Here is a 21,063-nt window from a genome sequence, read left to right as displayed (position 1 = left end):
GCCGGGCGCGGTGGCTCACGCCTGTAACCCCAGCACTCTGGGAGGCCAAAGCAAGTGGATCACCTGCGGTCAGGAGTTCAGGACCAGCCTGGCCAACATGGTGAAACCCCGTCTCTACTAAATATACAAGAAATTAGCCGGTCATGATAGCACATACTTGTAATCCCAGCTACTCGGGAGGCTGAGGCAGGAGAATCGCTTGAACCCGGGAGGCAGAGGTTGCAGTGAGTGGAGATCACTCCATGGCACTCCAGCCTGGGAAACAAGAGCAAAACTCTGTCTCAAAAAAAAAAAAAAAAAATCCAAGATTGTGAACCATCACTGTAGATCGCTCCAGATAAAAAGGTAATGGGTTAGGAAGCTTAAGACTTGATGAGGAAAAATAAAGGTCAAACCAGTGCTCCTCCCACTTCATTGTGCATACAAATCACCTGGGGGTCTTGCTGGAATGCAGATTGAGTCCATAGGTCTAAGGTAGGGCCCAAGATGCTGCTTTTTTTAAATCAAGTCTGACAGATGCTGCTGCGATTGCCTGGGGGTCTGCACTTTGAGTAGTGAGGTGGTTACAAAGTGTTGACCTGTGTAAGTGCTTATCAACACACAGTTTTTATATATTTTTAAGTAGTCTAGAACAAATAAAAGCAATGTCATTGAGGTTTCAGATACCTTAACTTAGAAACAACAAATATTTTGCCATTAATGACTATTTCCCTTCCTTTGATAGCTAAAACATTTTGTTTTTGCTTCTCCCTACCTGCTTACTCAGAGTTTCAATCAAATGTTTGTAAATTAATTTTGCTTTAGTATGACACATGTATTAACAGGCCTTTCCCCTTTATAACTGAGTCCCAGGATTCATTGAGTTTGAGAATCTTGCCTTCTGGCTTCCTCCTTGCCTTAGACCTTGCCCTTTAGGTGTTACTGCCCTCGGAGGCTGAAAGTTTAGTAATGCCCCAGGGCCTCGTTGCAGGAGCTAGTCACTTTTGGTACTTTCTTGCTGTCAGACTGCAGGCTCTGGGAGCCAGTCTTCTTGTGATATGAGTTCATCCTGTGTCTCTGGCTTGAGCCCAACCTTTCAGGCCTGGGTTAGGGGTGAAGCCTTTTCTCTGGCAGGTCCCACAGTCTGGCGCCTTTCCTAGTGTGGTGGAGTTGAGACCTTGCTGTCAGAGCCTATTCAGAAGGAGAGAGGGAGAGACAAGACCTTCGTGTGAGGAAGAAGGAGTTTAAGTCCCTTCTGTGGAATCTGTTTCCTCTGGCCTGTTGCATTTTCTCAGCGGAACATGGCGGAAGTGGTTGATATTTGAATTAGAGGCTACGAAAGCTTCCTTGGGAAATGGATGGGGCTGAGCCAGTGGTCTTCCCCTTCTGCCTCTACCTCATGCTGACCAGGGGACAAGGCTCTGTCTCCTGGGTGTGGCCTGTCATTGGTCAGTCTCTGACCATACTCCTGTTTTCCAAGACATTCCTCAACAGAATGGGATCAGGCTTTTTCAGTCATTTCTTATTTTTAAATAGGCATCTCCATGGCAGATGCCCCTACTCCTTCCCTGTGCCTGAATACTTGCCTGTCTAGCATGAGTAGGCGAACGTCAGCAGAACTCAAAGAATCATGAAAGGGATGTGCTTGTCCTAGCAGGAGAGTCTGTGACAATAAAAAAGAAGATATTGTTCTGAGTCTCCTCTATTAAAAAGTGAAAAGCTTAAGCGAGATTTATTTCCACTAAAGGAAAGCAACATAAGGCAGCTTGACCTTGAGTGTGATTGGAGCACTGTAAATGCTACTTCTACTTTTTTCCTTTTTTTTTATTGTGGTAAAAAACACATAGCACAGATTTGCCCTCTTAATTTTTAAGTGTACATTTCATTATTGTTAACTGTATGCACATTGCCATATGACAGATCTCTGGAACTTTTCCATTTCACATGACTAAAATGCTATACTCATCAAACGACTATTTGTTTCCCCCTCCCCCTCGCGCCAGCCCCTGGCACCAACCTTTCTACTTTCTGTTTCTGAGTTTAAGTACATGTATATGTCACAGAAATTTGGCTTTTTGTGATTGGCTTATTTCACTTAACTTAGTATCCTCAAGTTTCCATTCTATTCAATGTTGTAGCATGTGATAGAATTTTTTTTTTTTGTAGGCTAATAGTCCATTGTATATATATACCACATTTTCCTTAGGCACTCATCTGTTAATGGACATTTAGGTTGCTTCTGCACCTTGGCCGTTGTGAATAATTCTGTAGTGAACATGGGGTACAAATATCTCTTTGAGTTCCTGTTTTTAGTTCTTTTGGACATATACCTGGAAGTAGGGTTGTTGGATCATATGGTAGTTCTTATTTTTTTGAGGAACCTCTATACTGTTTTCTATAGCAGCTGCACCATTTTACAATTTCAACAACCCTCACCAATGTAGGGTTCCAGTTTCTCCACATGCTACCAAATGCTTTGTTTTTTTGTTGTTTGTTTTTGTCTTTTTTTTTTTTTTTTTAATAGTGGCCATCCTAATGAGTATAAGGTGATATTGTGGTTTTGATTTGGTTCTGCCTTTTTAAACTCCGAATTCAATCTCTGGTTCCAGCTTTTCCCATATCCATTTTCAGCTGAGGTGCGTATGCTGTGTTGGTAACATAAATTTAACATTGTGAGAGCTTTTATCAGGCAGCAAATTGTAAAGCCCCCTCTAGGTCAGACACTTGACCTCTTTAAAGCTTAAGTTAGGAACTTGTATGTTCTGAAGAAAACACAAGAAAAACTGGGAAATTTCCATTTAGCATGAGCCTTTCTGTTTTCTTGGTGGTGGTGGTGTGGGGGTGGTATAGTGTCTCCCTAGGTTGCCCAGGCTGGAATGCAGTGGCTCTTCACAGGTGCAATCATAGCTCACTACAGCCTCGAACTCCTGTCTCAGCCTCACAAGTAGCTGGGACTACAGGTATGTACTACCATACTCAGCTCCTTTCTGCTTTAAACAGTGGAAAAAATACATGTATTTTTTAAATTGAAGGGCTGGTTATATCTTCAAGGTGAAATCCTCTATGTGAAATCTGAATAAACTATTCCTGGAATATCCAGTGTCCTTTCCCCATGATGATAAACTAAGGAAGCCCAGAGCTGCCTCTCTTTAAATATAGTAAGAAGCCTATGCATAAACATAACACTTAAAAATAAGATCATTTATTTTATTTTACTCATCAGCTTAAACCCATCAATGACTTTTAACTTAGAAGAAAACCTAGTCTTCCTAGTATGACCAACAGGACTAAGCACATCTCATAAGCTAGCCTCTGCTTACCTCTCACTTCAGCCCAGCCTGCTCTTTCCCTCTCTTAAAAACTCAGTAGCTCAAATATATGGAGCTCTTTCTGGCCCTGAGCCTCCAGACCTTTTAAAGAAAAAAAAAAGATTGTAATTTTGATGAAGACCACATTGTCAATTTTTATTTCTATGGCTTTTACTTTTGGTATTGTGTCTAGACCTCTCCAACCCCTAGGCCTTAAAGATCTTCTAGGTTTTCTTAAGTTTTATAGTTTTTGTTTTAATTTTAGATTTAAGATCCATTTGGAATTAACTTTTATATAAGACAGAAGGTCAAGAAGATTCATTATTTTGACTATAGATATCAGATTGCTGTAACACTGTTTGTTAAAAAGACTTTCCTTCCTTTTCTGAAAGAGTTTTTCTTTTCTGAAATGCCTTTGTCAAAAATCACATGGGCACATTTGTGTGGGTCTATTTCTGGGCCGTATGCTGTTCCTGGGACCATTTTCACCTTCCACCTTCCCCCTAGTTAACTCCTACTTATCCTTCAGGTCTTAGTTTCAATGTTGTTTCCCTGGAAAGACCCTTAAGGACCACCCATTCCTATGCATCTGCATACGCTCAACTTCAGTCTTAAGGAGGGGTGCCTCTGTTATTCTCACTCATCACCTGTTTTTTTCTCCTTCATAGCATTTACGATAATATGTTTATAACTTTTTTCGTTTGTGCACATACAGTTCATGCCTAAAGCCTCAAAAAGGTAAGAACTGAGTTTATTTTGTTCACCACTGTAGTGCCTAGTACTGTGCCTATTGCATACTGAGTTCTCAGTTACTGTTTTTGAATAAATGAGTGAAACAAAGTTAGGCCTCCTGAGGGATGTTTTCTAAATCCCTAGGTGTCATTTTCTTAAAATCAGAGGATATTCTTGGCTCTTGGAGCCTTAGGGCATAATTTTTTCCCAATTAACCCATCTTTGAAGATAGGGGTTTTGACAACTTTTGGCCTACCTCAGAGTCACCTAGAGGGTTATCAAAATGCAGATTGCAGGGCCCCAAACCCATAGTTCCTGCTTCCATAGGTCTGGGATGGACCCAAAAATTTGGATTTCTAGCAAGTTCCCAGAAGATAATGCTGATGCTGCTGTTCTGGGAGCCCACTTTGAGAACTGTATTAGTCTGTTCTTGTACTGCTACAAAGAACTACCTGAGACTGGGTAATTTATGAAGTAAAAAGGTTTAATTGACTCACAGTTCCACAGGCTGTAAAGGAGGCATGGCTGGGAAGCCGCAGGAAACTTACAGTCATGGTAGATGGCAAAGGGGAAGGTGTCATGTCCTACATGGTGGGAGCAGGAAAAAAAGAGGGAAGAAGGTGATGCTATATGCACTTTTAAACAACCAGTTCGCGGGGGAAGTCCGCCCCTATGATCTAATCACTTCCCACCAGGCCCCTCTTCCAGCATGGAGGATTAGGACTTATAAGATTTGGGTGGGGACACAAATCCAAACCATATCAAGCACTAGTGTTTTAAGGTTAAGAATCTGAGGAGCCCCGAGTCACTGAGTCGCCGCCACTGCCAAGGACTCAGCTCCCCCTTCTCCTGCCACTTCCCCCTTTTGCAGCCATTTCCACTGAGGACAAGGAATCGTATGTCCACAATCCAGAACCTCCATTCGTTCCACCCCTTTGCTGATACAAGTAAGGGTGATGACCTGCTCCCTCCTGGCACTGAGGATTATATCCGTATAAGAATTCATCCAACAGAGAAACAGCAAGAAAACCCTTACTCTGTCCAAGGGATTGCTGATGATTATGATAAAAATAAATCAATGCAGGCATTTAAAAAGAAATTTGCCTGAAATGGTACTGTAATTGAGCATCCAGAATATGGAGAAATCATTCAGCTACAGGGTGACCAGCGCAAGAACATATGGCAGTTCCTCATAGAGATTGGAATGGCTAAGGACAACCAGCTAAATGTTCATGGGTTTTAAGTGCTATGGCTCGCTGAAGCTTGAGTGAAGATTTCCTTGCAATGAGTAGAATTTCCTTTCTGTCCCTTGTCACAAGTTTAAAAACCTCACAGCTTGTATAATGTAACCATTTGTGGTCTGCTTTTAACTTGACCTAGGGTAACTCCTTCATGCAGTAAACTGAAAAGAACCATGCTGTCTAGTCTTGAAGTGCCTCATTTAAACAGAGGTCAAGCAGTAGGTGCCTGGCAGTGTCAAGCCTGAAACAAAGCAATACCATCATGTTTCAGCCACACTCAGCCCTAAGATCATAGACAACTACGTCTGGCCAGATGCTCCTCTGCTCTCCCTCTGCAGAGTTCCCTGTCCTAAGAGAATGTCACCACCCGAACAATCCTCGGTGAATCTGAGAGGAGAGGATGGGGTAAGGCAGCAACAGCAGCTCTACCACTGGAAGGGAGCCTTTGGTGGTCAAAGAAAGATCCCCTGGTGTCCCCAACCTGACCAGGAGCAGAGTTTTAGAGAGGCCCTCTTCCCAGTAGTGAGATGATAGGACATCTGGCTTACCACAGAGGTCTTTTTGACTAGACATATCCTAGCTAAGGGATGTCCAAACACCAGAATGTGAGGCCAACCTTCCATCAAAGTTAAACCTTTGACAAGGGAACAAATCTCAAACTGATGTAGCAGTCATGTAGCTAGCTGTAGAGCTTGCAACTTAATGGCAACAGCTGTTCAGTGCCATGGGAAGTAACAAACTGGTTTTGAGGTTTTGTTTTGTTTTGTTTTCCCTCCAGTTTTAATGTTATGTGTAATGTATTTAACCCCCCCCCTTTTTTTATTTAAGTTCTAGGGTACATGTGCACAACATGCAAGTTTGTTACTTATGTATATATGTGCCATGTTGGTGTGCTACACCCATTAACTCGTCATTTACATTAGGTATTTCTCTTAATGCTATCCCTCCCCGCTTCTCCCACCCCACAACAGGCCCCGGTGTGTGATGTTCCCCTTCCTGTGTCCAAGTGTTCTCATTGTTCAGTTCTCACCTATGAGTGAGAACATGTGGTGTTTGGTTTTCTGTCCTTGTGATAGTTTGCTCAGAATGATGGTTTCCAGCTTCATCCATGTCGCTACAAAGGACATGAACTCATCCTTTTTAATGGCTACATAGTATTCCATGGTGTGTATGTGCCACATTTTCTTAATCCAGTCTGTCATTGATGGACATTTGGGTTGGTTCCAAGTCTTTGCTGTTGTGAATTGTGAATAGTGCTGCAATAAACATGTGTGCATGTGTCTTTATAGTAGCATGATTTATAATCCTTTGGGTATATACCCAGTAATGGGATCACTGGGTCAAATGATATTTCTAGTTCTAGATCCTTGAGGAATTGCCACACTGTCTACCACAATGGTTGAACTAGTTTACAGTCCCACCAACAGTGTAAAAGCGTTCCTGTTTCTCCACATCCTCTCCAGCACCTGTTGTTTCCTGACTTTTTAATGATCGCCATCCTACCTGGTGTGAGATGGTATCTCATTGTGGTTTTGATTTGCATTTCTCTGATGACCAGTGATGATGAGCATTTTGTCATGTCTGTTGGCTGCATAAATGTCTTCTTTTGAGAAGTGTCTGTTCATATCCTTCTCCCACTCTTTGATGCGGTTGTTTGATTTTTTCTTGAAAATTTAAGTTCTTTGTTGAATCTGGATATTAGCCCTTTGTCAGATGGATAGAAGCCAAATCATGAGTGACCTCCCGTTCACAATTGCTTCAAAGAGAATAAAATAATCTAGGAATCCAACTTACAAGGGATGTGAATGACCTCTTCAAGGAAAACTACAAACCACTGCTCAACAAAATAAAAGAGGACACAAACAAATTGAAGAACACTCCATGCTCATGGATAGGAAGAATCAGTATCGTGAAAATGGCCATAGTGCCCAAGGTAATTTATAGATTCAGTGCCATCCCTTTCAAGCTACCAGTTACTTTCTTCACAGAATTGGAAAAAACTGCTTTAAAGTTCATATGGAACCAAAAAAGAGCCCACATTGCCAAGACAATCCTAAGCAAAAAGAACAAAGCTGGAGGCATCACACTGCCTGACTCCAAACTATACTACAGTCTACAGTAACCAAAACAGCATGGTACTGGTACCAAAACAGAGATGGAGACCAATGGAACAGAACAGAGGCCTCAGAAATAACACCGCACATCTACAACCATCTGATCTTTGACAAACCTGACAAAAACAAGAAATGAGGAAAGAATTCCCTTTTTAGTAAGTGGTGCTGGGAAAACTGGCTAGCTATATGTAGAAAGCTGAAACTGCATCCCTTCCTTACACCTTATATAAAAATTAATTTTTTTTTTTTTTTTTTTTGAGACAGAGTCTTGCTCTGTCGCCCGGGCTGGAGTGCAGTGGCGTGATCTCAGCTCACTGCAATCTCCGCCTCCTGGGTTCAAGTGATTCTCCTGCCTCAGTCTCCTGAGTAGCTGGGATTACAGGCACCTGCCACCACACCTGGCTAATTTTTGTATTTTTAGTAGAGATGGTGTTTCGCCATGTTAGCCAGGCTGGTCTCAAACTCCTGACCTCAGGTGATCCACCCACCTTGGCCTCCCAAAGTCCTAGGATTACAGGCGTTAGCCACCACGCTGGGCCTAAACCCTTATTTAAATAAAACTTGTTTTCAGAAAAAAATGAATCTGAGGATGTGTTATATGTCACCCTTTTACTTAGTGACAGTCCCAGGCACACTTGAGCTTGTTGTTAACAGTATTCATCAATTTAAGAGTTGATCAGAGAAGGTCACATAAGAATCCAATCTCAGTGGAATTAAAGGAAAAATTTTTGCTAAAGCAGAAAATAAATGAGAACTGTACATTTAAAATAAGAAATGAACAGAAAGCCTTTCAAATCATGCTAAACTCACTCTTATATCTGTGGCCACTACATTGTTGTTCCTTAATGCTTAAATAGGTAAAATTACTGATACTTTAGTTGAAACTACCAGCAGTAGGAATGTTTGCTCAGTAAGAGCAAGACTCCACTAATACAATCATGTTTATAAGGTCAAGGTTTAGGTTTCTGCTAGGGTCTGTTTTCCCTAGATCGATTACAAACAAATGAATACTGTTTTATTGTACCTATACTGAGTCATAAAATTATTTTCCTCCCAACTCAGGAAGAAACATAAAGGTGGTTAACTGAAAAAGAAGAAAGTTTAATCATTCTGATTTTCATTCAGATGCTCTTCTTTAGACTATCTGTTGCTGCTTTCTTTTGTAGCAGAACAGCTGATTTTCAGCCTAGGTTTTCATGATCTGATAAACCTTCACTGATAAATGTCAGTTTTCTTTAAATGTTCAGGAAGCTGTGTGGGTCTCAGAGACCCAGCTGGAGCAGAGCCAGCACGGGATTCTGAAAGTATTTGCAGCTCCGAGATGGTTTTAACCTGTTCGTTTGCAGTGCAGCCCTTGTGTACGCTCTTGGAAAGATACTGATGTGTACTTTCATGATGTAGAATGGATGAGCAGTGAGGGTTTCTAGAAAGGCTGAACACACTCATGCGCACTTTGGGACACAAGGAGGCAGATGCTATCATGGGAACTCTTCAAATAAGGTGGTATGGTTTGGCTGTATCCCCACCCAAATCTCGTCTTGAATTGTAGTTCCCATAATCTCGTGTATCGTGGGAGGGACTCGATAGGAGGTAATTGAATCATGGGGGCAGTTACCCTGATTCTATTCTTGTGATAGTGAGTTTACACAAGATCTAATGGTTTTAATAAGGGGCTTTCCCCGCTTTTGCTTGGCACTTCTCCTTGCTGCTGCCATGTGAAGGATGCGTTTGCTTCCCCTTCTGCCATGATTGTAAGTTTCCTGAGGTCTCCCCAGCCATGCTGAACTGTGAGTCAGTTAAACCTCTTCCCTTTATAAATTACCCAGTCTCTGGTGTGTCTTTATTAGCATTGTGAGAATGGACTAATACCTAAGGCAAAAAAGATGAGTCAGGAATTAGCCTTTAGGACAGCTAATCTGTTAAGCACAGTATGAACCTAAATTTAATTTTCTTTGGGCTCAAAGCACAGTTCTCTACTTAGATTACTTTTGGGGGAGAGGGTGGGTAGGTATCTAATTTGTTCATTGCTCTATCTTCAGTGCCAAAAACAGTGCCTGGCACACAAAGGGCACACAAATTCATTTGTTGAATGAATAAATGAATTTATTTACTGTTGTTTCTTCCATATTTTCTCTTTATTGTCTAGATTTTTATTTGTTTCTGTGCCTGTGATAAAAATACCTCCACCAGCTTCTTACCTTTATTACCCCAAAGAATAAAGTTGCAAGTATAAATGTTTGGACAAACACAGCATAAAATTTCCCTAATAGGCAAATCTCAACCTTTTTCCTACGTTAGAAATGAAAGCCAGTATCCAAGTAAGATTCTGATCTGGTTTGGATCCGTGTCCCCTCCAAATCTCGTGTTAAAACGTGATCCCCAATGTTGGAGGTGGGGCCTGGTGGGAGATGTCTGGATCACGGGGGCAGATCCCTCATAAATGGCTTGGTGCCTTCCTACCCTAGAACTTAAAGTATAATAATAATAATAAATAAATTTAAAAAAAAAAAAAAAAAAGAAAGAAATGAGCTTTTTCCTGACTTCTTGAGAGAGCTGGCTGTTTAAAAAGAGCCTGGTACTTTTCCTTTCTCTCTCTTGCTCCACACCTCACCATGTAATATGCCAGCTCCCCCTTTCCTTCTCTAAGTTTCTCGAGGCCCTCACCAGAAGCAGATGCTGGCACTGCACTTCCTGTACATCTTGCAGAACCATGAGCCAAAATAAACCTCATTTCTTTATAAGTTACCCAGTCTCAGGTACTGCTTTGTAGTAATAGAAACTGACTAACACAGATTATAATTTAGATCTTGATCCGTAATTGAGATTTCTTTTCACCTCTAACCCACTCATACCAAGAAAATTATCTACTACGTTCGAAGAAGCCAAATGGGATTAGGTCATGTTGGGTAATTTGGTTGCAAAATGTCTAAGAGCTGGTTAATATTACCCCTACTCTTCCTATGGTAGGAGCCAGTATTGGAAATCACCAGAAGATAATCAGATAATAAACTGTGGTGAGAGTTTCTACTCCAGCATACTTTTGTTACTTTAATTATTGACTATTTTTGTGTAGTCTACAGGAATATGTGAGTAATCATACTTGATGTATAATAAGATAGGTTTTTGGTTGCCCATATGAAAGACTAACTTACTTGAAGAAGTCAAATGAGCTCTGCATTTTTTGTTAGGGTAAAATGTTTGTATTTGTGTGTGTGCGTTTTTCAGTTTGGTTCTTGTAGAATCTAGTTCCTTAAGGTTCCTCTTTATTACCCAGTCTCCTTAGGTCACTTTTATCTCAGGCAGTTTGCTTCATTTACGACTAAGTCCTCATAAGGAGACCATGCTCTGGCCCCAGCTGCTACTTGCCACGCACTTCTTCTCATCTTCCGCCTTTGCATGTGCCATCCCCTCTGCCTAGAATGCCCTTCCACCTTTCTTGACCTGAAAAGCACTCACTCATCCTTTAAGACTTAGGCCAAGTGATCTCTTATTATGAATAATTTTTTTGGCCACATGCACCCTTGTCAGGCAAAATAAGACCACCTTTCTATGGACTGGAATTGAACTGTGTATACACTACTCTTCTAATTGTTTCTATAATATTTGCCTCCAGCCCTAGTGTATGAACTTCTAGGGAAGGTACAATGCCTTACTCTATGTTATGCCTCCAACATAGAAACTAAAGAGTGCCTGGTACAAATTCTAGGATATTGTAGATCTTTAAAATGTATTATGGTAAGTAATTAAAATATTCATACAAGTATATAAAATATTGAAAATAGCTTCCAGTGATAACAATTGTTAGGGTTGCAAGATTGAATAATTTTTGTATATTCTGTCTTTTCCAGATTTTAGGTAAAGTTAATTATATTGACTTTTAAATTTTATTGTTAAATGAACAAAAATACTGTGATGTATTATAAAAAGATTCTAGAACTTTCATATCAAAATGGTGGTTTCTCCTTTCATATTTTTCATTTTTAAAACTGATATATATTGTACCTATTTTGGGGGTCCATGTGATAATTTCATACATTCATACAATCAAATCAGGGTAATTGGGATATCAGTCACCTTAAATTTTTATCTGTTGTTTATGTTAGGAACATTTGAATTATTCTCTTCAAGCTATTTTGAGTGTATTAATAATACACTTGATTAATGTTAACTGTAATTATCCTCCTGATCTATCGAACACCAAGTCTTATTTCTTCTAAGTGTATTTGTACCCATTAATCAACTGCTTTTCATCCCCCATCCCCTCTACCCCTCCCGGCCTCCGGTAACCACCAGTCTACTCGCTGTCTTCATGAGATTCACTTTTGTAGCTCCCATGTATGAGTGAGAACATGGCGATATTTGTCTTTCTGTGCTTTGCTTATTTCACTGAACATAATGACCCCCAGTTTCATCCATGTTGCTCCACATGACAGGATTTCATTCTTTTTATGGCTGGATAATATTCTATTGTGTATTTTTACCACATTTTCTTTTTAAATATTTATTATTATTTTGTAGAGATGGGGTCCTGCTATGTTGTCCAGGCTGGTCTCAAACTCCTGGACTTAAGCGATCCACCTGCCTTGGCCTCCACATTTTCTTTGTTCATCCATTAAGGGACACTTAGGTTGATTCCATATTTTGGCTATTATGAATAGTGCTGCAATAAACATGCAAGTATAGATCTCTCTTCAATATGTTGGTTTTCTTTCTTTTATTTATTTATTTATTTATTTATTTTTATTTTATTTTTTTTTTTGGAAACGGAGTCTCGCTCTGTTGCCCAGGCTGGAGTGCAGTGGCCGGATCTCAGCTCACTGCAAGCTCCGCCTCCCAGGTTCACGCCATTCTCCCACCTCAGCCTCCCGAGTAGCTGGGACTACAGGCGTCCACCACCTCGCCCGGCTAGTTTTTTGTATTTTTTTAGTAGAGACGGGGTTTCACCGTGTTAGCCAGGATGGTCTCGATCTCCCGACCTCGTGATCCGCCCGTCTCGGCCTCCCAAAGTGCTGGGATTACAGGTTTGAGCCACCGCGCCCGGCCTCTTTCTGTTAGATATATACTCAGTAGTGGAATTGCTGGATCATATGGTATTCTACTTTTAGATTTTTGAGGAACTTCTGAACTGTTTTCTACAGTGACTGTTGTAATTTACGTTCCCACCAACAACGTGTGAGGATTTTTCTTTCTCTATATCCTCACCAGCATGTTAGTCCCTGTCTTTTTTGATAAAAGCTATTCTAATTGGGGTGAGATTATATCTCATTGTGGTTTTGATTTGCATTTTCTGGATAATTCCTGATGTTGAGCACTTCCTATACCCATTGGTCATTTGTTGAGAAGTATCTGTTCAGGCCTTTTGCCCTTTTAAAAATCAGATTAATGACTTTTTGCTGTTGAGTTGTTTGAGCTCCTTATATATTCTGGTTGTTTATCTCTTGTCAGATGGATAGTTTGCAAATACTTTCTCTCATTCTATGGGTTGTTTCTTCAGCTTGTCGATTGTTTCCTTTGCTGTGCAGAAGCTTTTCAGCTTGATGTAATCCCATTTGTCCTTTTTTGCTTTTGTTGCCTGTGCTTTTGAGAACTTAAACAAAAAATTTTTGCCCAGACCAATGTCCTGGAGCATTTCCCCAATGTTTTCTTTTAGTAGTTTTATAATTTCAGGTGTTAGATTTAAGTCTAAATCCATTTGTATTTGATTTTTGTACATGGTGAGAGATAGAGGTCTAGTTTCATTCTTCTACATATAGTTATCCAGTTTTCCCAGTGCCATTTATTGAAGAGACTGTCCTTTCTCTGTTGTATATTGTTGGCACCTCTGTCAAAAATCAGTTGGCTGCAAATGGCATGGATTTATATCTGGGTTCACTATTCTGTTCAGTTGGTGTTCGTGTCTGTTTTTTATGCCAGTACCATGCTGATCTGGCTACTGTAGCCTTGTAGTATATTTTTAAGTCAAGTAGTGTGAGACCTCCAGCTTTGCTCTTTTTGCTCAAGATTGCTTTGGTTATTTGAGGTTCCGTGTAAAATTTAGGATTGTCTGCTCTATTTCTATGGGGAGTATCATTGGTATTTTGATAGGGATTACATTGAATCAGTAAATTGCTTTGGGTAGGGTTGTCATTTTAACAGTATTCTTTCAATCCATGAGCATGGAATAATATCTTTTCCATTTTTTGTGTCATCTATTTAATCAGTGTTTTATAGTGTTCCTTGTAAAGATCTTTCACAACTTTGGTTAAATTGATTCTTAGGGGCCAGGCACAGTGGCTGACATCTGCATTCCCAACACTTTGAGAGGCCAAAGCAGGAGAATTGCTTGAACCCAGGAGTTTGAGACCAGCCTGGGCAGCATAGTGTGACCTAATCTCTACAAAAAAAATCAAAATATTAGCCAGACATGGTGGCACGTGCCTATAGTTGCAGCTACTTGGGAGGCTGAAGTTGGAGGATCGCTTGAGACCAAGAGATCAAGACTGCAGTGAGCTGTGATCACGCTGCTGCACTGCAACCTGGGTGACAGAGCAAAACCCTGTCTCAAAAAAAAAAAAAAAAAAAAAAGATTCCTGAGTATTTTACATTTTGTGTAGATATAATAAATTAGATTGCTTTCTCTCTTTTCCAGATTGTTCACTGTTGGTATATATAAATGCTACTGAATTTTGTATGTTGGTTTTGTATCCTGAAACTTTACTGAATTCACTTATTACTTCTAGTAGTTTTTTGATTTTTAAAAATAGAAGATCCTGTCATCTACATTGAAAGCTAATTTGACTTCTTTCTTTCCAATATGAACACCCTTTATTTATTTTTCTTGACTAATTGTCTGGCCAGGACTTCCACTTTATATTGAATAAAGGTAGTGGAAGTGCACACCCTTGTCTTGTTCCAGATCTCAGTGGAAAGGCTTTTAGGTTTTCCCTGTTTGGTATGATGTCAGCTGTGAATTTGTCATATATGGCCTTTATTATTTTGAGGTATGTTTCCTCTGTACCCGGTTTGTTGAAGGTTTTTAAAATAAAGGGATATTGAATTTAATTGAATACTTTTCAGCACTTATTGAAATGATCATATGGTTTTTGTTCTTGGTTCTGTTAATGTGTATAACATTTATTGATTTGCATATGCTGAACCATCTTTGCATCCCTGGGATGAATCCCACTTGATAATGTTGAATGATCTTTTTAATATGTTGTTGAATTCAGTTTGTTAGTGTTTTGTTGAGGATTTTTCTGTCTGTGTTCATCAGTGAAATTAGCCTATCATTGTCTTTTTGTTTTTTTTTTTCATTGTGGCCTTATCTGATTTTGGTATCAGAGTAATGCCAGCCTTGCAGGATGAGTTTGAGCATTCCCTCCTCTTCAATTTTTTTTTTTTTTTGAAGAGTTTGAGTAGAATTATTATAGTTCTTCTTGAAATGTTTAGTAGAATTCATCAGATCCTGGACTTTTCTTTGATAGGAGACTTTTAATTATAGCTTTGATCTTATTACTTGCTATTGGTTTGTTGAGGTTTTCTCTTTCGTCATGGTTCAATTTTGGTTGTATGTGTCCAGGAATGTATCTTTTTATTCTAGATTTTTCAATTTGTTGGCAATTGTCTCTAATGATTCTTTGTACTTCTATGGTCTCTGTTGTTTTGTATCTTTTGTTTCTGATTTTATTTATTCGTGTCTTCTCTTTTTAGTCTAGCTAAAGGTTTGTCTTTTTTTTTTAACTAAACTTTTGTTGATCTTCTGTAATGTTTTAATCTCAATTTCATTTATTTTTCTCTGATCCTTATTTCCTTTCTTCTAGTAAATTTGGGTTTGGCTTGGTCTTGCTTTTCTAGTTCCTTGAGATGCTGCATTCTTAGGTTGTCTTTTGGAAGTCTTTCAACTTTTTTGATGTAGATGTTTATTGCTATAACCCTCCCTCTTAGTACTGTGTTTACTGTATCCCATAGATTTTGGTATGTTGTGTTTCCATTTGTATTTGTTTTGAGGAATTTTTAAATGTTCTTATTTCTTCATCAACTCAATGTTCAGGAGCATGTTGTTTAATTTCCATGTTTTTGTATAATTTCCAAAGGTTTTTGTTTTTGTTTTTGTTTTTTGAGATGGAGTCTCGTTCTGTCATCTAGGCTGGAGTGCAGTGGCACAATCTGCAACCTCCACCTCCTGGGTTCAAGTGGTTCTCCTGCCTTAGCCTCCCAAGTAGCTGGGATTACAGGCGTACACCACCACACCCAGCTAATTTTTGTATTTTTAATAAGACAGGATTTTGCCATGTTGGCCAGGCTGGTCCCGAACTCCTGACATCAGATGACCCGCCCACCTCAGCCTCCCAAAGTGCTGAGATTACAGGCATGAACCACCACACCCGGCCCAAAATTCCTCTTCTTATTGATACCGAGTTTTATTCCATTGTGGTCAGAAAAGATACTTGATATGATTTCTGCTTTTTAAAATTTGTTGAAACTTGTTTTGTGGCCTAAAATATGGTTTATTCTTGGGAATGTTCCATGTACTGATGAAACAAACGTGTATTTGAACAGTTGAGTGAAGTGTTTTATAAATACCAGTTAGACTTATTTGGTCTGATGTGTAGTTTGATACAGTGGTTTCTTTGTTGATTTTTCTGTCTAGATGATATGTTCGTTGGTAAAAGTGGGGTATTTGACGTCCTCCACTATTACTGTATTACAGTCTCTCTCTCTTTGTATCTATTAATGTTTGCTTTATATACTTGGGAGCTGAATTTCAGTCCATCAGATGTATTAGTTCTAAGATTTCTGTTTGATTTTTTGAATAATGCCTCTTTGTTAAATTTCTCCGATAAATTTCTGAATGGAGAATTACCATTTTGTTTCTTGTATTCTGGTTGTTTTATAACTCTTGTCCTCCTTTCTTCCTGTCATCCTTTATGGTTAAGTCACTTTCTCTGGTACTATGTTTTAATTTGTTGTTGTTTATTTTTTAGTGTGTTTATTATAGGTTTTTACATTGTGGCTACCATGAGGCTTATAGAAAACATCTTATAGATATAACAAGTTATTTTAAAGAGATGACAGCTTATCTTAGATAAGCAGTCCCCAATCTGTTTTGGCACCAGGGACCAGTTTCATGGAAGACAATTTTTCCATAGACAGAGCAGTGGGGATGGTTTTGGGATGAAACTGTTCTATCTTAGATCATCAGGCATTAGATGCTTATAAGGAATGCTCAACCTAGATCCTTCACACTTGCAGTTCACAATAGGGTTTGCACTCTTATGAGAATCTATGCTGCTGATGATCTGACAGGAGTCGGAGCTCAGGCCGTAATGCTTGCTGGCCTGTGCTCACCTCCTGCTGTGTGACCTGGTTCCCAACATGCCACGGACCAGTACTGGTCCATGGCTCAGGGGTTGGAGATCCCTGTCTTAGATCACAAAAAAAGAATAAATAAAAAACTTTAAAACAACCCTCCATCTTTAATTCCAACTCCTGACATTTTGACTTTTGTTGGTCTCAATTTATGTATTTTTATGTTGCCTGTCTCTTAACAGGTTGCTGTCGCTGTTACGGTTTTTGATAGATTGTCTTTTAGGTGTCATACTAGACTTATGGGCTACTTACGGGTGGACTGCACATGACAATTATAGTATTTGAATATTCTGGGAGTTTCTATACTTGATGTTACCTGCAGGTTTTATACCTTCAAATGTTTTCTTTTTGCACATTAATGTTTTTTCATTTCAGATTGAAGAACCCTCTTTAACATTTCTTATAAGACAGATCTAGTGATGGTAAATTCTCTTAGCTTTTGTTTGTCAGAAAAAGACTCTGTCTCCTTCATACTTGAAGGCTATTTCTGCTGTTTGCTGGATAAAGTGTTTGAGGATAGCAGGGTTTTGGGGGGTTTTTCTTTCAGCACTTTGAAAATATCATTCTACTTCCTCCTGACTTAATATGGTTTCCATTGAGAAGTCTGTTGCCAAATGAAGTTGAGTTTCTTTGTATGTTATTTCCTCCTTTTTTCTTGCTGCTTTTAGTATCCTCTTTTTGTCCTTGACCTTTGAGAGTTTGATTATTGTATGCCTTGGGGGTAGTTTTATTTGGGTCATATCTGTTTGGTGTTTTCTGACCTTCCTCTACCTGGATATTTTTCTCATATGAGTAAGCTTTTTTCTACCCCTCACTCTTGCTCAACATTCTCTTGAATGCCAATAATTCTTAGATTTGGTCTTTTAAGGTAATTTTCTATATCTTGTAGGCAATCTTTCTATAATATCTTTCCATTCATTTTACTTTTTCTCCTCTATGTAATTTCAAAGAGCCTGTCTTTGAGCTCGCTGATTCTTTCCTCTGCTTGATGCATTCTGCTGTTGAGAGCCTCCAATGAATTTTTCAGTTAGCAAATATATTTTTCAGTTTCAAGATTCATTTGGTTTTTTTTATCACTTCAATCTCTGTTAAATTCCTCTGATAAGTTTCTGAATTGCTTTTCTGTGTTATCTTGGAGATCCCTGAGTTTCCATAAAACTGCTATTTTGAATTCTTGGTCAGAGAGCTCATGAATCACCATCTCATTAGGGTCAGTCACTGGTTCCTTGCTTTATACATTTGGGGAGGTCATGGTTCCATGTTCTTGTGGATATATGTCTGTGTCTTTGCATTAAAGGATTTATTATTATTCCAGTATTCTCTGTCTAGTCTATTTTGGTTTTTACTGGTTACATTTGCTTAGAGATTTTTGTAATTTATCTGTTGAATTTCTTACACATTTTTTCTGCTAGATCACTGCCTCTTTTTCTGCACTAAGTGGTACTTAAAACCCAGGTTTGCCTCTGTTCTTCTAGCAAAGGATCAGAGGATTGCCTGGCTGGAATGGGGGAGGTTCCAAAGGAGCTATCCCTGTGGTATGGAAAGGCTGGCTAGGAGTTCATGCCCAAGAGACCTGTGGAATCTACCTCCTACAGCATAGTGCTGCTGAACAGCCACGCTGATTTGGCATCTCCTTTGGTTGAGTTACAGAGTGGAGCTTCCAGGGCTGGAGATGGTAATCCTACCTCCTCCCTTTGTGTGCGGCTGTCCACAGGGTGTTGTCTCCCTTCAGGCACCCTTGATGTGTCTCATGGGTTGAGGCATGGATAAGTCTCCTGCCAAAGAAGCCACGATGGTAGGCAAGTTATGTGTCCACCTTAATCTCACTTTTTCCAGTGTAGAATCTGAGTTGGGGGAAGTATTACATGTGCTTGATACCAAGCAGAAGGGTGTCACAGATATGAAAATCTGGTTCTCTTACTGTCTCCTGGAGTTTTTTTTTTTTTTACTTCTCAGTGGCCCCAGGAACTGACCCATTGTGTTTCATGAGTTCTGGGAGATTGCTGGTGATAATCTCGATGACGTATATTTATTTTGGTTATTCTGTGGGGAGAAGTGAAGCCAGCTTTCATCTACATTTTTTAAGTATAATTCTTATTTTGAGTGGCAAGATTCTGATTCCAATATCCTGCCCTAGTTTTTATGCATTTTGGAAACTCCTACCATTGCGTTTAGAACCTTCCACCTGGTGGATTTTTTGTTTTTTGTTTTTCAGTTTAGAAAGTATTTGATTTTTTGAAACAGTTGACATTCATGTAAAGAACAAGGTTGATAGTCAAGCCTGCTCTACTAATACTGTGCAGTCTAGAAAAGAGTGTACTGGGGCCGGATGTGGTGTCTCACACCTGTAATCCCAGCACTTTGGGAGGCCAAGGCGTGCGGATCACAAGGTCAGGAGATCGAGACCATCCTGGCTAACATGGTGAAACCCCATCTCTACTAAAAATACAAAAAATTATCTGGACATGGTGGCGTGTGCCTGAAGTCCCAGCTACTGGGGAGGCTGAGGCAGGAGAATGGCGTGAACCCACGAGGTAGAACTTGCAGTGAGCCGAGATGGTGCCACTGTACTCCAGCCTGGGTGACAGAGCGAGACTCCGTCTCAAAGTGTACTGGTTAGGTACTGAGAAACATTTCCTGTGTGTCATATAAGTACTTCAGGCTCTTAAATGTGTTACTCCAAGGAACAAGGTTGCAAATACAATTGCTCTAAAAACATATTATACCAGCCTGGCCAACATGGTGAAACCCCATCTCTACTAAAAATGCAAAAATTAGCCAGGCATGGTGGCGCACACCTGTAATCCCAGCTGCTTGGGAGGCTGAGGTAGGAGAATCGCCTGAACCTGGGAGGCGGAGATTGCAGTGAACTGAGATTGCGCCACTGCACTCCAGCCTGGGCAACAGAGCAAGATTCCATCTCAAAAAAGAAAAACAAAAAAACATGAAATTCCGAGATGCAGCTTTCTTATCTAAAAAGGATTTGTGCAAAGCCTCCTTGCAGTAAGCATATACGTAACTAAAGTGACTACCTTACATATATGCATCACTCATTTATGCCTTAAGTTCTCATTTGTTAAAACCATAGTGCCCTTACTCTAAATGACATAATCACAAAACTCTAGGGCTGAATTACACAGCTTTAAATGTCAGTGCTGTCATACTAGCTGTGTGATGTGAGCAAGTTCTAAAACTCCCTGTGCTTGTTTCTTATGTATACAATGGAGAGAAGGGTAGTACTTTGTAGGGTTGTTGTGAAGTTTAAGCAAGGTAATAACTGTTAAGTGTTTTTAAAAGTCCCTTGAATGTAACAATTTCATCAGTTGTAAGATACACATTTTTCTCATATCGCCTCTGAATTGTGGATGTGTCTTATAATGAATGTAATTTCTTGATTAGCATTTTGTCATTTAAGTGACATCTTTTTTATTAGTAGTACTTAATGATACACTTTAGGTGACATTTTATATTTCAATAATAGTAGTAAGAGGTCTATTAACATTAGCTGCCATCAACATTACCATCAATATTATCATCAGCATTATCTTGTTTCTAGCTGAGATAGTGGCATTTGATAGTTTAGCAGTGCAGAGTATATATCAAATCTCAATTTTATATAACTACTTGTTTGCATTGGTGTCTTTTTAGCAAAGTTCTAGTGTGCTATTTTTCATATTTGTATCATTTTAGCTAATGTAAAGTATTTGTGGGGTCAGCTCATGCAATGTTTCCGTCATTCATTGTACCTTACTTGGTGATCTATTAAAACATGCATCAGCATCCTTCATTCAGTCTCCCGAAATATAGACGAAGACAAATTCTTTGTTTTCTCTGATGTATTTTCCTAAATCCTTTCGCAAGAGTGCTTTTTTCTTAGCTAGGAGAACTAAGCCACCATTGTACCACTTAAGATTTACTAGTTTGCACTCTCCTCTGGGGGAGAAAAGAAGCAGTTTATCGATCTGTAACACAGGAATGGACTGTGGCCAAACCTTTTCTGGTTTATACGATGTACCGGCATAAGAATCTGCATAGCATTAAGAAGAATGAGCCCTTACAATTTGAGGCCGCCTGTCAGCATGAACAATAACTGAGAAAAATCAATGCACAATATACAGCCGTTCTCTTTGCACAGACACTGCCAGGATCCACACCCAGTGACAGTGTCTTTTTTTTTTTTTGTTTGAGACAGGGTCTCACTCTGCTCTGCAGGCTGGAATGCAGTGGCATGATCTTGGCTCACTGTAGTCTCTGCCTCCCTGTTCAGGTGATTCTTGTGCCTCAGTCTCCCAAGTAGCTGGGATCACAGGCGTGCACCACCACACGCAGCTAATTTTTGTA

The 21,063-nt window shown here is 39.6% G+C and overlaps 1 protein-coding gene and 1 pseudogene across 22 annotated transcripts in view; both read left to right on the top strand.

Moving 5' to 3' along the window:
* The window catches only part of KANK1 (KN motif and ankyrin repeat domains 1), a 240,862-nt gene that overhangs the window by 146,918 nt on the left and 72,881 nt on the right, over positions 1 to 21,063 (top strand). The gene's annotated exons all lie outside the window — the stretch shown is intronic.
* LOC141408666 (eukaryotic translation initiation factor 1 pseudogene) lies at positions 4,786 to 5,384 on the top strand (annotated as a pseudogene).

The sequence above is a fragment of the Macaca fascicularis genome, chromosome 15 (genome assembly GCF_037993035.2).
Source record: "Macaca fascicularis isolate 582-1 chromosome 15, T2T-MFA8v1.1".
Taxonomy (NCBI): Eukaryota; Metazoa; Chordata; class Mammalia; order Primates; family Cercopithecidae; genus Macaca; species Macaca fascicularis.
The sequence above is the reverse complement of the archived record's forward strand: the minus strand, read 5'-3'. Positions and strand labels throughout refer to the sequence as shown.